The sequence below is a fragment of the Oryzias latipes genome, chromosome 23 (genome assembly GCF_002234675.1).
Source record: "Oryzias latipes chromosome 23, ASM223467v1".
Lineage (NCBI taxonomy): Eukaryota > Metazoa > Chordata > Actinopteri > Beloniformes > Adrianichthyidae > Oryzias > Oryzias latipes.
The window spans coordinates 5342867-5355259 of record NC_019881.2 but is presented as its reverse complement, the minus strand read 5'-3'; the positions used below and the strand labels follow the sequence as shown (position 1 = coordinate 5355259).

The 12393-nt window shown below is 41.3% G+C and overlaps 1 long non-coding RNA gene across 1 annotated transcript; it reads right to left on the bottom strand.

Annotated features, from left to right (window-relative positions):
- Positions 1 to 261: 261 nt before the first annotated feature.
- Positions 262 to 6003, bottom strand: LOC110017661. The gene is made up of 2 exons (XR_002293142.1): positions 4910 to 6003; positions 262 to 2238 (listed from the first exon to the last, which is right to left on the bottom strand). It is a non-coding gene; the product is annotated as an uncharacterized LOC110017661 (long non-coding RNA).
- Positions 6004 to 12393: the final 6390 nt, after the last annotated feature.

Here is a 12393-nt window from a genome sequence, read left to right as displayed (position 1 = left end):
ACAAACACGTACATGGATCTAGTCGGCTACAAGCTGAATGGAGCAGAGCAGGGAGCTTGTGACCCCGCCCAGTTTATTTTCTGCAGGATAACAATTGAAAAATTATTCTCATCTCAATTTTAGTCTGTGCGATGCACGTATGGCACAAGTCATTATAAACGGCTATTAATAGTCACCTTAAATGTTCACGCACATGCTAAAAATAGTATTATAGCAGCTTGAAGTATTTAACAAATCAAATACAGCCTTTTACACATTATGTTAGATTCAAACTAGATTTATTTCAAACAGGGATAGCAACACATGTTAAACAATACAAAAGTATCATTACATTCATCATCTTTAATGCTTAGAAGAAAAAAAAAGTCTACCTTGGACTGAACTCCAAAAAATACATGCTTGAATAAGGGATAGGCAGAAGCCAATGCTTATTTAAGCCTATGCCTTTATCTACTTATCCACAATATCCCACATATTAATATGTTCTCTGATTCCACAATCAACATTTCACAGTCAATAATTGAATATTTTATAGTTTTTAATCATCCATCTTATAATTTAAGAACAGTTTTTCTTTGAGTTTGACAGTAAATTGTTTAACGTCCGTGCATTGTTTGACCAATCAGACGGAGCCTTCTATGTAGATATGGGTCATTTTTAATTTAACCCCCTAAGTACTCAGATTCATTTTACCTTAAAATGAAATGTAAAACTTTCCTGATGTTTTTCTGTTGAGATACGTTTACACCATCTTCAGCAACGCGGTGATCCAGGGACCATTTTTAATGAAAAGTCTATGGTAAATTGGAGTTTCGGGTTTCTGTATTGAAAACTCTTGTGTTGAAGTGAAGAAATTGACGTTTTTACGACCGATTTTGGGCTCCATGGCAATGCATATAAAATGCATTGGGGATGGCGTCCCTTTCAATTCACGGAACTGACAACCGTTTGAAAATTGATCATGGAGGAGAAATAAATATTTGCGGTTTGTGCCCGGCTAGAAGTATACAATCTAAATATCGGCTTAAAGCTGTGAAAGATTTGCAACGTTTGTGCAACTTTGAGGAAACCCCTCCCTGCTTGTCCAGTATGAACACCATGGGCTAAATGTGCGTTCAAGAATGCAAGTTTTGTGTCACATGCCCGATGTTTCTATAGCTTTATACTGATGTGGTAAAGCTAATGTAAGCTAGCCGGTGACATTCATATTTTGGACAAATCATACATTTTGTGGTATGAGCACCAAATTTGGCATGGATGTACCTTAACATCTCATCGTTAGCCACAAGAAAAATCCAAAAATGGTCGCCTTTGTAAAGACTGCGCCCATTCATTCAATTGTTGCAAAAATATTCAATGTCTGTTATCCTCAGTCTCATCACTATGGGCTGTCAATGAACAAAACACAGCCTTTAAACTTGAAGGGGAACTACAAAATACTATGATATATTTTATGTATATTATATATATTTTTAAATCTTGGATTTTCTCATGGCTAACATTCTTTTCTGAAAGAAGGGATCCCAGAGTACATCCTTGCCAAAATTGGTACTTGCACCAAAAAATGCATGATAACTTTAATAACTAGCTTAACAAAAAATTCGTTGTTTTATGTTTTGCAATTGTGATCTCTTATATGACATATAGCAAGTTTTCCTCTTACCAAGCAGCCCTAACAACACAATCTTTTTCAAACAGCAGTTTTTTCATCTGCTCCTGATTCACAAAGATTTGAATAAAGAAATACTAAAAAATGCAATTTTGAACCTGATTTTTTTTAATATATGTCCTCCATCAGCAGAAAAATCCCACAAGAATGTGTCAAATAATATTACGAACAATACTGGAAGATCAAATGAGCTTGTGAATGGAAGAAGTGCAGATGAGTGGCGTGTTTCCTCTAAGCTGTTTTCCTGTGAAGCTTTAAAAGACCTTTTGAAGCTTCAAAAGGCCTTGTGTTCACCCCTTTCCCTTTACAATGGGGTGGCACATGCCCGCAGGCAGAGTCACCGTGCTTCCAGCATAAGAAGGGATGGAGGATCGAGTTTGACGGCTTGGAGAAAAGGGGTCCTGCTCGCAACAAGCAGAGGAAGACAGCACCACGACAGGGTGGAGGTAGGGGTAGAATCCAGGTATCCCTCACCTTTTCTCTTTCGTCCAGTCTACTGAGGGAAAAATCTTCTGCTGAGAAGCAATGCAGCTCCAGCACCGTCAGCAAAACCAGTCAAGAGCAAATCCCTGCAGGGAGAAAAAAAAAACAGGGACTTCTTGGGTTGTTGCTGTATATCTGGTTTCACCTCACCATCATCTCCCATCAAACCCCCACCCCTCGCTTAAACAATGAAAATAAACACAGCAGTTTCGATGCATTACAAAGCACAAAACGCGGGGTAATTTGTCAGAATCGAGTTGACCAGATGGCATTTACTGTGAACGTGTTGATCAGAGTTAATTTGAGCCCGGTAAGTGTTCATGGCAGATTGCCTCCACAGGAAGAGCTGAATTAATCACATGCGGGGAATTCACACCTCCCGACTGTGTCAACCACTTCCTGTCTTTAGACAAATCTGAATGGAAGCAAGACAGACACCCCACCTCCCTCCAGCCAGGCGTGGCATGCTATACAAATTGACACGTCCACGTATTTGAAAGAGTCGATGATGGAACACTGATGGTATTTTGAGCCAACCTGGCACTTTTGATTTACGCTGACAAGACAGTGCAAACCTGTGACCTCCAGGTGTGAATTTGATGTTCAAAGGTTGATTTTGTCACTTGCGGTTGTGGTAGACTAATAAGGAGCAAATCAATCTATTTACATGAACTCAAACATGTTAGCCAAGAGACGTAGTCTTCCCCAGGGCCTCTGCCCAGTGGGACATGCCCAGAACATCTCCCCAGGGAGGCATCCTGGAGGCATCCAGACCAGATGCCCACACGACCTTAACTGGATCCTCTTGATGTGGAGGAGCAGAGGCTCTACTCCAAGGTCTCTGCGAGTGATTGGGCTTCTTCTCCTATCTCTAAGGGCCCGTCCAACCCCCCTATGGTGGAAGCTCATTTCAGTAGCTTGTATTAAATAATAACCTTGTTATTTTGGTCCTGGCCCAGACCTCATGACCATTGGGGAATACTGGAACGAAGATTGACCGGTAAAACGCACTGGAACAGCGACCGCATGACGGTGGACCCCTTGCCAATCCATCTGTCAATCTACCACTCCAATCTTCCCTTAGTTGTAAACAAGAACTCAAGATACTTAAACTCCTCCACCTGGGGCAGGAGTACTCCACCCACCCAGAGAGGAGAAACTACCAAGAACCATGGCCTCAGACTTTGCAGTGCTGACCCTCAACCCAGCCGCTTCTCGAAGCCAACAGGACAACATCATCTGCAAAGAACAGAGAAGAAATCTTGTGGTCCCCAAACCAGACCTCCTAAAAATTCTGTCCATAAAGATTAGAAACAGAACCGGTGATAAAGGCTAGCCCTGCCAGAGTCCAACATGCACTGGAAACAGGTCCGTACTAGTTTATATTTACTACAATTACCCACTTGGCTCAAATATAAAAAAACTTAGGAATGTCCACAACTTTGTGATATGTTTTATATTTTAGGCATTGGTTTCATGATAATGTTTGTTTATTGAGTGTGTATGCTCCGTGACAGATGGGGGAACTGTTCAGGGTATACTCCGCCTTTGCCAAACAATAGCTAGGATAGGCTCCAGCACAACTCCTAAAGGGATTAAGCGGGTTTGGAAGATAAATGAATGATTTAAAGATTACTCAGCTAGTACTATAAAAAAAGAGTCAAATTTACAGTTTTAGGATTTTCTGGGGAGGTTTATATCTCTTATCTGGCTTGGCTATGAAGACTCGCATTCATCCAGGTTGGTTCCATTGTAGTAGGTTTAGGGGATGTCATCTGGACTCGTTTGAGGACAGTGAAGTACGAATTCTAGCCAGAGAAAAAGGATGGTTTGAGCGAGGGAGTGAAAGAAGCCATCTTTGTCAAGAAGGACAAACCTTCTCTTAATAAGAAGGTTTATTCTTCCATCCATCTACGGCAGTGTTTTGAAACCTAAACAAACAAAACCAGTTCCACCTGGGTCGTTAATAGCTTAAAGGAATGACCAGTTTGGGGAGGGAGTCACTGGCTCCCCAACCCCCAGCTGAGGACAAAGGACTCTTAACGACCCGAAACCATGTAGGCTAAGTTGACAATACCATCCAGTTTCAGGTCTGACTCCTCCACCATGAGCGCATATATACCAGCTCTTTGAACAGCTAATTCAGAATTGACAAAGCCTCTTGATGAGAGGTGAAACGTCTTCTAACTTTAAAACCTTATCTGGCTTGCCAATATGAAAAAAATAATGATATTTTTCATAACTATGTGTTTGACAGGTGTAAAGCATTAACCAAAAGCTTAGAAAAAGTCAACATATTCTCAATTTTCTTTCATAACTGTTGTTTTTGCAGCCTGATGCCACAAAGTAGGCGTTTTACAATTCATTTTAACAATTTTGAAACGATTTTATAATGGTATAGGCCAATTTAATTACCAACTTGCCTCAGACAGATCGATCTGGTTGGATCATAGGTGATCAAAATAGATTAATTGATTAAGTAGATTAATCATTAAACCCCTAACAATCACCAGAGAGGGACATTTTGGTAAATGTCTATGTTAGAAATTTCCAGTAAATGTTATTGTGTAAAGTTTAGTTTGGTTGCTTTCCAGTGCCACGCATGGGAACACATTAGTGCAGACAACCTCTCCCCATTTCTTTCTTGTTCCTTTCAGCTGAGGTAGTTTCATTCAACATCCTGAGACTCATCTATAAAAATTTGCTCTTAAGAAATATATGTTTCAAATCACAACAGCAAAACAATGGAAGACAAACCCCATGTTGTGTGATGTGGAGCTGCTGAGACACGAGATGAAGATGTCTGCTAAAGGGAAGCGGAAAAGACAGGGTTAAAGCAGATAATGTGGCACAAGCACAGTCATTATGTTTTAAAAAGACAGCTCAGTATTCAGTGTGTTCACCGAGTAAGCTGTTTGTAGGCTGACTTCAAACACTTAATATTTCATCTGATTTAAATGGCTCTCTCCAGTTATTTTAATTGAGCCGTGTCAGCCAAAAAGAAAAAACCTTCTGTATAATTACGTTTTTTTGTGCTCTATTAAAGCCAAACTGTTAACTTTTCTGCTCTCTTTCACTTTGCGTAGCATTCTGGGTGATGCCTGCTTCTTTTTCTCCCTTCCCTCAGGTTTTTTGGCCTTGCCCTCTGTTGTCAGTTGTGCAGACAAAAATACAGACTTGGCTTCATTTCATAATTCATTTTGAGGAAAGCAGGTATCTGGCCTTTTGTTCACCCCCTTCCCTTTACAATGGGGTGGCAGCTGCCCACAGGCAGAGTCACAGTGCCTCTATCATCTCACTCTCGCACACCAACACACGCCGCACCGCATGCCTTCTCATAAAAATGCCGGCGTGGACTCCTATGTTTGAATATGAGAGGAGGCACGATTCTACAGAGGTAGCTCTTTTTCTTCCAGTGGAGGTCATAACGATTGAAAAACATGTTTACATAAGACGTGCGCCTACAGTCTGGAGGAATATTGTGTGCAGCGAGACTGTGATTAGCATTGTGAACATGTCCAAGAATTAAATCATGAGTTTGAGGAAATTCTGTATCTATTCAGGTGGGTCTCCCTAAGTTCGAACATCAACAGGAAGTTGAATCATTACAAGAAGTCTTAAGCCTCAGTCACATGCACCTGTTTGGGGTCGGCAGGTTTTCGGGTTGCCCGGACACCATGGAGGGTCCTTAAAATCACCGGCCACATCTTAGCGTCAGAAGTCAGAGCTTCTACACCTCTGGTCATCAGCGGAAACTGTCTCCCCTGTTCTAAACACACTACATCTCCCAGAAACCCCAGCACACAGTTTCTGGATGCCACAGACCTGACTCTCATGTGCAATCACTCACAGTATTAACCACATCACTGAGCCTCACTCAGCGCGAAGTATTGTTTGTACCACTCTGCCTGCATTATCAAGCGTTATATCTGGCCCTGATCTTCTGACCCTGTTTTGTCTGCCGCCTGCCCCGAATCTCGCCTGGATCCTGACTACTGCAGTCTCTTCTCTGATGCTCCCATTCTCGTTATTGACCCCCGGCTGACCCTGATTTAGTTTTGTAGACTTTTAGCTGAGCTAAGAAACCTGCTGCAGTTGGAACCAGCCATCTGCCTGCTTTGTGACACTTAGACTACAGTCACAGTCTCTCAGCAGGGGGCCGCGGAGGTTTTAATAAAAAGTTACAATTTTACAGAAAATGGCCGATTTTTTTTTTTTTTTTTTCACATCGGTCAGTGGCCGTCCTGGCCCATTTGGAGGTCGGGTGGTGGCAGTACAGCAGTTACAGGTGGGTCTCCAAGGTCCCCCAAAATCATCTGATGATCGGCTGATTTCAGACTGCTACCCTCCTGCCCTTTGTCCCACTCCCACCGTCCAATGTTTAGAAATCGTGCAACAGAGGATTTTATTGGTTGGGTTCTGGAAAATTGTCATGTTTGTTGTCTTGCCCACTGCCCCAGACTGGTCAAAGCCTAGGAATCTAATCAAACAAATCTTTATATTTCATTTTACATACTTCATAACACAAAGTACTAGAAAACATTTAGTGTATTGAATTCTATTAGTGATACCATGATGTCAACTGTGAAATCTTCACAATATTCAAATTTTAGGACTTTTGGGCTGAATCCGAATTGCTTCCCTACTCCTCTGGCTCCTCCCTATTGCTACAGCTGTAGGGGCATTTGAAGCCATAGGGCTGTCAAATTGTTTTGACTTAGGGCTTGCTATCTCTCCGCCAGTGGATAGAAACGATTGATTGACGCGGGTGTGCTCTGAGGCATTGACTTTACATTTCAATGTATGCATTGAGTTTTTGTTTTCGCATGACTTTTTAAAGCTAGAAAACTGATGTTACGTATTTTCTGAGTGCTGGCAGCTACGCGGTAAAGTGGATGACCGGCGACTATTGATAATATCATTGAACGGTAGTAAAGACCGAATTTGAAGACAATATTTTTTCCATGTCTCCCCACTTAGAGGGATAAATGGAGGGAAACGGAGAAGCCAGAGGGAAGCAATTCCGATTTAGAATTTCAATAAGCCAGATATAAAAGAAAAATAAGACAAATAAAACATTAAAATAAAACAATTTTTTTTTGGCCAAAAAGTCTTTTAGTTGTGCAACATGGCAGACTTAAAGCCAGCAAAAAGTGTAATTGGAACATTTTCATTTTCCTTTTCTCCTATCAAATGACAGTGGCTCTTCCATGCAGAGCTGCACATTTTCCATCGCTGGTGGGATTAAAGACTCCAATATCACATCAAAATGTCCCTAAACCAGCCTGACAGTGAGATCTTAGCACCCTGCTGGGATGTTTTTGTCTTTGAAGGAAGAAATGAGGCTGGGTAGAGGCTTGGCGCTGACAACAAACCTAACAACCTGAAAAAAAACAAAAAACAGTGTGATATTCTAGGCGAGCTTCTCCAAATCTATTTGAACACCCACTCACACACCTTCAGGCTAGCTCATCCATAGCCAGATCAGGTCCTGAGCTCAATCCATTACCTGCTGCTTGGAATGGATGGTGGCAGATTCCCTGTGTTGATGATGCCAACACTGAAGAGAAAGTGAGGGTGGTGGGGACACGGAGAGTTGGAGGCATAAACAAAAGATGAACCTAGGTGTAGCAAATCGCAGCAAGAAGACCCTTGCGGAGCGAAAAAGGCTGGAAGTGAGACAGCAACAAAACGGATAAATCAATTGTGCAACCCTGGAAGACAACAGGTACATTAGAGAAACAACAGAAGTGATTGGAATCTGATTTTTTTTTTTTACATGTACAATGTCGAATAAGGTGCAAATGTGTTTTATACAGATACATTGCGTTTAGAATCTTTGATAACTTAAAATGAAAGAATTTTACCAAAAAAATCCTTTGACATTTGAGATGTCGCCAGTGATGCTTAAAAAAAAGACGCTCTTTGACATACTATAACTCTTCCACTGTTTACTTGATCAACATAATGTGTGACATATTACTAACGTAAAGTATTGCATAACAGCATGAAGCTGTCTCTGCTTCAGAATCCATTGGAATTGTGTTAATTGCATTAACGGTTGAGGAATGACGCTACAGAACACCAGGCATGTGACGCAGCGTGTTTCTTTCACAACTCTAATCCATTATGGGAAAGACTTGATGTCGTAGAATTCCATGATTCATTTTCATTCAGTTGGCACTTCCGTGAACTAAAAAGGACGCCGTCTATACATCACTACCTAATCCAAGTTCCTCATTGGTCGAAATTCAACTGCTTTAACTTTCAATGTGCGTTTAATGGACGCATATTTTTTACGTTGAGCGTACGAGAACCGAGAACGTCTTAAAGGGCCTATATCAGTGGTCCCCAAATCCAGGCCTTGAGGACCCCTGACCTCTAGCCGCTCCCAATCAAAGAAAACGAGTGGGTCCTCACATTGTGACGTTTGAAAGTGAGGAAACCCCCCTCCAGGAGTGGACTAAACACAGACACGCTGCTGTGGCCGGCTCTCGGTTGACGTCATGAAAACCTGTGCCTCTAATCAAGTCATCGAATTACTTGCGAAAACTCATAATTCACTAAAAGTTGTCTATGGATATCCTTTACTCTATAGGGCTTCAGGAAAGCATGATGTAGGCCCCTTTAAAAAATGTGCGTAAAAAATTAATAGGAGAGTTTTGAGCGTACGTTTAAGCACTGTTACATTGGAAGTGGACACGTGTTGCCAAGGGTGGTGTGAACTGAGCTTTAGGGCAATAGCAAGAATGTCAAGATTGGTGTAAAAGTGTTACACAGTGACATATCCTCTGACCATCTGAAATTATTCTTTGTTGAGCAAAATCAGTCACATACCGAGTGGCGATAGCTCCCACACAGCTGCACAGGCGCTCCGGCGTTCCCCACCTTTCATCCATTTGGCCATGTGTCTGCTTATTATAGGAAGAAGTGACTCGCCGCTGAGCAAAGTAGATGGATTTCAAATGTAAACCAAAATAAAGGGGAAACCACAGCTGCAATTGACTTGATAGAGGCTTCCCCTGTCCACCTTCCTGAGGGGGAACTTCTTAAGAACAAGACAAATGCCAGCATTAGCTCGAAGTGACACAAAAGTCTTACAGCGAGGCAAGAGGAAGATGGGAATTCTTTCTTTTTTGGTCCTTCTCTCACTCTTTTCCCTCTCTTCGAGCTGCCATCCTCTGCCTCTTTTTCCTCTCTGAGCTCACAGATCCCTTCCCCTCGACTGCCCATGTCACATGGAATTATGGCCACACTCACCAGTGGATGTTTTTGTCGCAGAAAGACGCCGGGGAAAAACCCTCATTGACAGAGCACAGAAGCTCTGATTATTTTCATGGCATATTTTTGGATATATTCTTAGTGAAACTAAAAGAAACAGATTTTGTGTAAAAAGCTACAGTTTTAACCATATTTAAAAAAAAAAAATCTTTTATACCTTAATTTTACAAAAAAATGCCCAACTCAATGGTAAAACACTACAAACAAACAAAATCAGTATAAAGAGTTATTACATAAGGCAATTGCATTATATAACATTTCATTGCATAAGCATCTTTATAACTTATTTTTTTCTTTCAGTGGCTGAGAAAATTGAGGTTGCCTTTGTTGTACATTTCCCCTGATATGTTCTGGTCGGCCTGTGAAGGGCGTAGAGGATTTTCCTAAAGACCCATTGTTTAACACACTCCGGTGGGACATCATATTTTTTAAAGCATGGTGCTTGCTGAAAAAGATAGAGTCCAATTCTCCTTTTTTGTTGCATTTTCTCTGTGGGTGCCTTGAATGGAATCACAGGTGTGGCGTCCAGCTCAATGTCGGGATTTGTTTGGCTTCAGAAGTCGTTAGTTGCAGTTGTTTAAATTGCTCTGCTTTTGTCATTTGTATTTTTGTGCCTTTGAAGCTCTGATTGTGTTCTTTCAGTTAATTGCTTGCACCTGGTCCTCGTTAACTCCTGCACCTGACCCCCGTTTGATCCTTTCCTCAGTCAGTAAAAGGTGACTTGATCATGTTTTTAGTTAAGTTTAGTCCTGTGGGGTATTAAAAAAAGAAAGTTATGTGAGTTACCACGGGAAGTTTATGGCTAAGGAAGCGGATAACCTAAGCTTTTGGTTCCAAAAACAGAGGTATGTTTCAGGGTATGCTTAGTTCCCATAGCAACTCATGCTCTGAACATAACCTGGTCTGGAGCAGATTAAGTTGAGGTTAGTTAGTTTTCAGAAATGTGAAGGAGCATGACGTGTCAATTTGAAGATGATTTAGTGGATGAAGAAGCTCAGATAATACTTTTTCCACCGTGAGAGGGTGATAAGACTACATATTGATGTTGTAAAGGTAAACTTTTTTACATTGATGTAATTTAATCATTTGCTTCAGTTAAGATAAATCTTTTTTATGAGTTCAGTCAACTTAAAAATAACACGTAGTTATCAGTTATTTTACTTTAATTCAAATTAACTCCATTAAGTAGGTGTAACTTTGGTGCTACTGTTAGAAGTTTGAAGTTAGTCATGATAACTACATGCATGTCACGCATCCTCCCACATGGGATCATAACGTGATGTAGACACTGTTAACAATAATCAAAGAACATATGCCCGTAAAAGAAGCATTTAAACATGGCGAGGATAAGTAGAAATCATTCTAATGTGCCAAGAACCAAAACGAAACACAAATAAGTGCACAGAACACAAATGGCGAGCTGAAGAGTCAGCCGCCCTGGTGCTTGGGCCACGTCAGCTTATGTGTCCGTGCCTCCAGCGCAGAGGGGCGGGGCCGACGCTGTAGATGGAGTGACAGGCCAACCAGGACGACGAGGCAATGACGTCCAACCTAGAAGAAAGGAGATGGGCCGATCGCCTCCCAGATACAACCGCGTTCAATTAACATAGCTAATAATCCAAAGCAAGAAGAAAGCTCATCCACCCCCGAAAGACTCGGCACGTAACAGCATCATTCATTTTCATGTTATAAAAATGAAAATATCTGCGGCCTCAAATTTATACGTATGAAAGTTCAAAAAATACAATAAATTAAGATGGAAAAAATTGGAGTAAAATGACATGAATGACATTTAACTTAATGACATTTAGTTAAATAAATATGTAAGTTTGAGTTGTATAAACAATTATTGAGTTGGATAGACAAGAAATTAGGTTGAATAAATTTAACTCAATTACTTGCGACCAATTAAATTAATTAATTTAAATTGGATAAGTTGGATGTGTGTGTATGTATGTGTGTGTGTATATATATATATATATATATATATATATATATATATATATATATGGCTATACCACACTTCTACCCTGAGCTTGGGTACACAGCTCCAACAAACACAGATACGCTGCTGCGAGGCAGCAACTTACCTGAAAGAAAATCATGACTAGAATGAACACTAGGCAACCCCGACACCAATCACAGAAACCAATGAACCTGTTTACACCTCAACAAGAGTGATCTTTCAGATGCTTGAATATCAGAGCAACCATGGGAGAAAACAATACCCACCACGGAAGTAACGGTTAAAGGCCAAAATTAAGGCAACTCGGAGGGATGTGAGTAAGCTGACAGAGGCTCAAAGAGGTACAATGAGAAAGCAAGTACCTAAGAAATACAGCCAGATGCCCATACCTGAAGCAATGGAAACTGCCAAACAAAGGCTCCTAGCATTGAGCAATCGCCTTAAAAGGTACACGAGACCATGAAGCCAGACGAATAAACAGGCTTTTCACAACTCAGCCTGCAAAAGTGTATGCTCAGTGGCAGGGTCAAAACAACCGATCAGACCAACCAAGGCTAGAAACTGAACAGTACTGGAAAAATATTTGGGGGAAAGAGACATAACAGCAAAGCCCATTGGCTTATCTCTTTGAGTAAGGAACATAGGAACCTCCCTGAACAGAATCCAGAAATCATAACAGTGGGAGACATCCAATAAAGAGTCTCAGGTATGAAGAACTGGACAGCACCGGGCTCTGACATGATACATGCCTACTGGCTAAAGAAGCTTACCGCACTCCACAAGCGCCTGGCAGCACAAATGAACCAGCTGCTAAGAGAAAGGCTAGCCGGTGACAACCTCCAAAGGGTAAGGCAAGTCCTGAAAAGCCAGCTCAAGTGGCAAGAATGAGACCCGGGCAATAAACAGCTACCCACTGCCAGTTATCAGATACCCTGCAGGAATAATAAGATGGCCAAAGGAAGAGATACAGACCACGGATGTTAAGACATGAAAG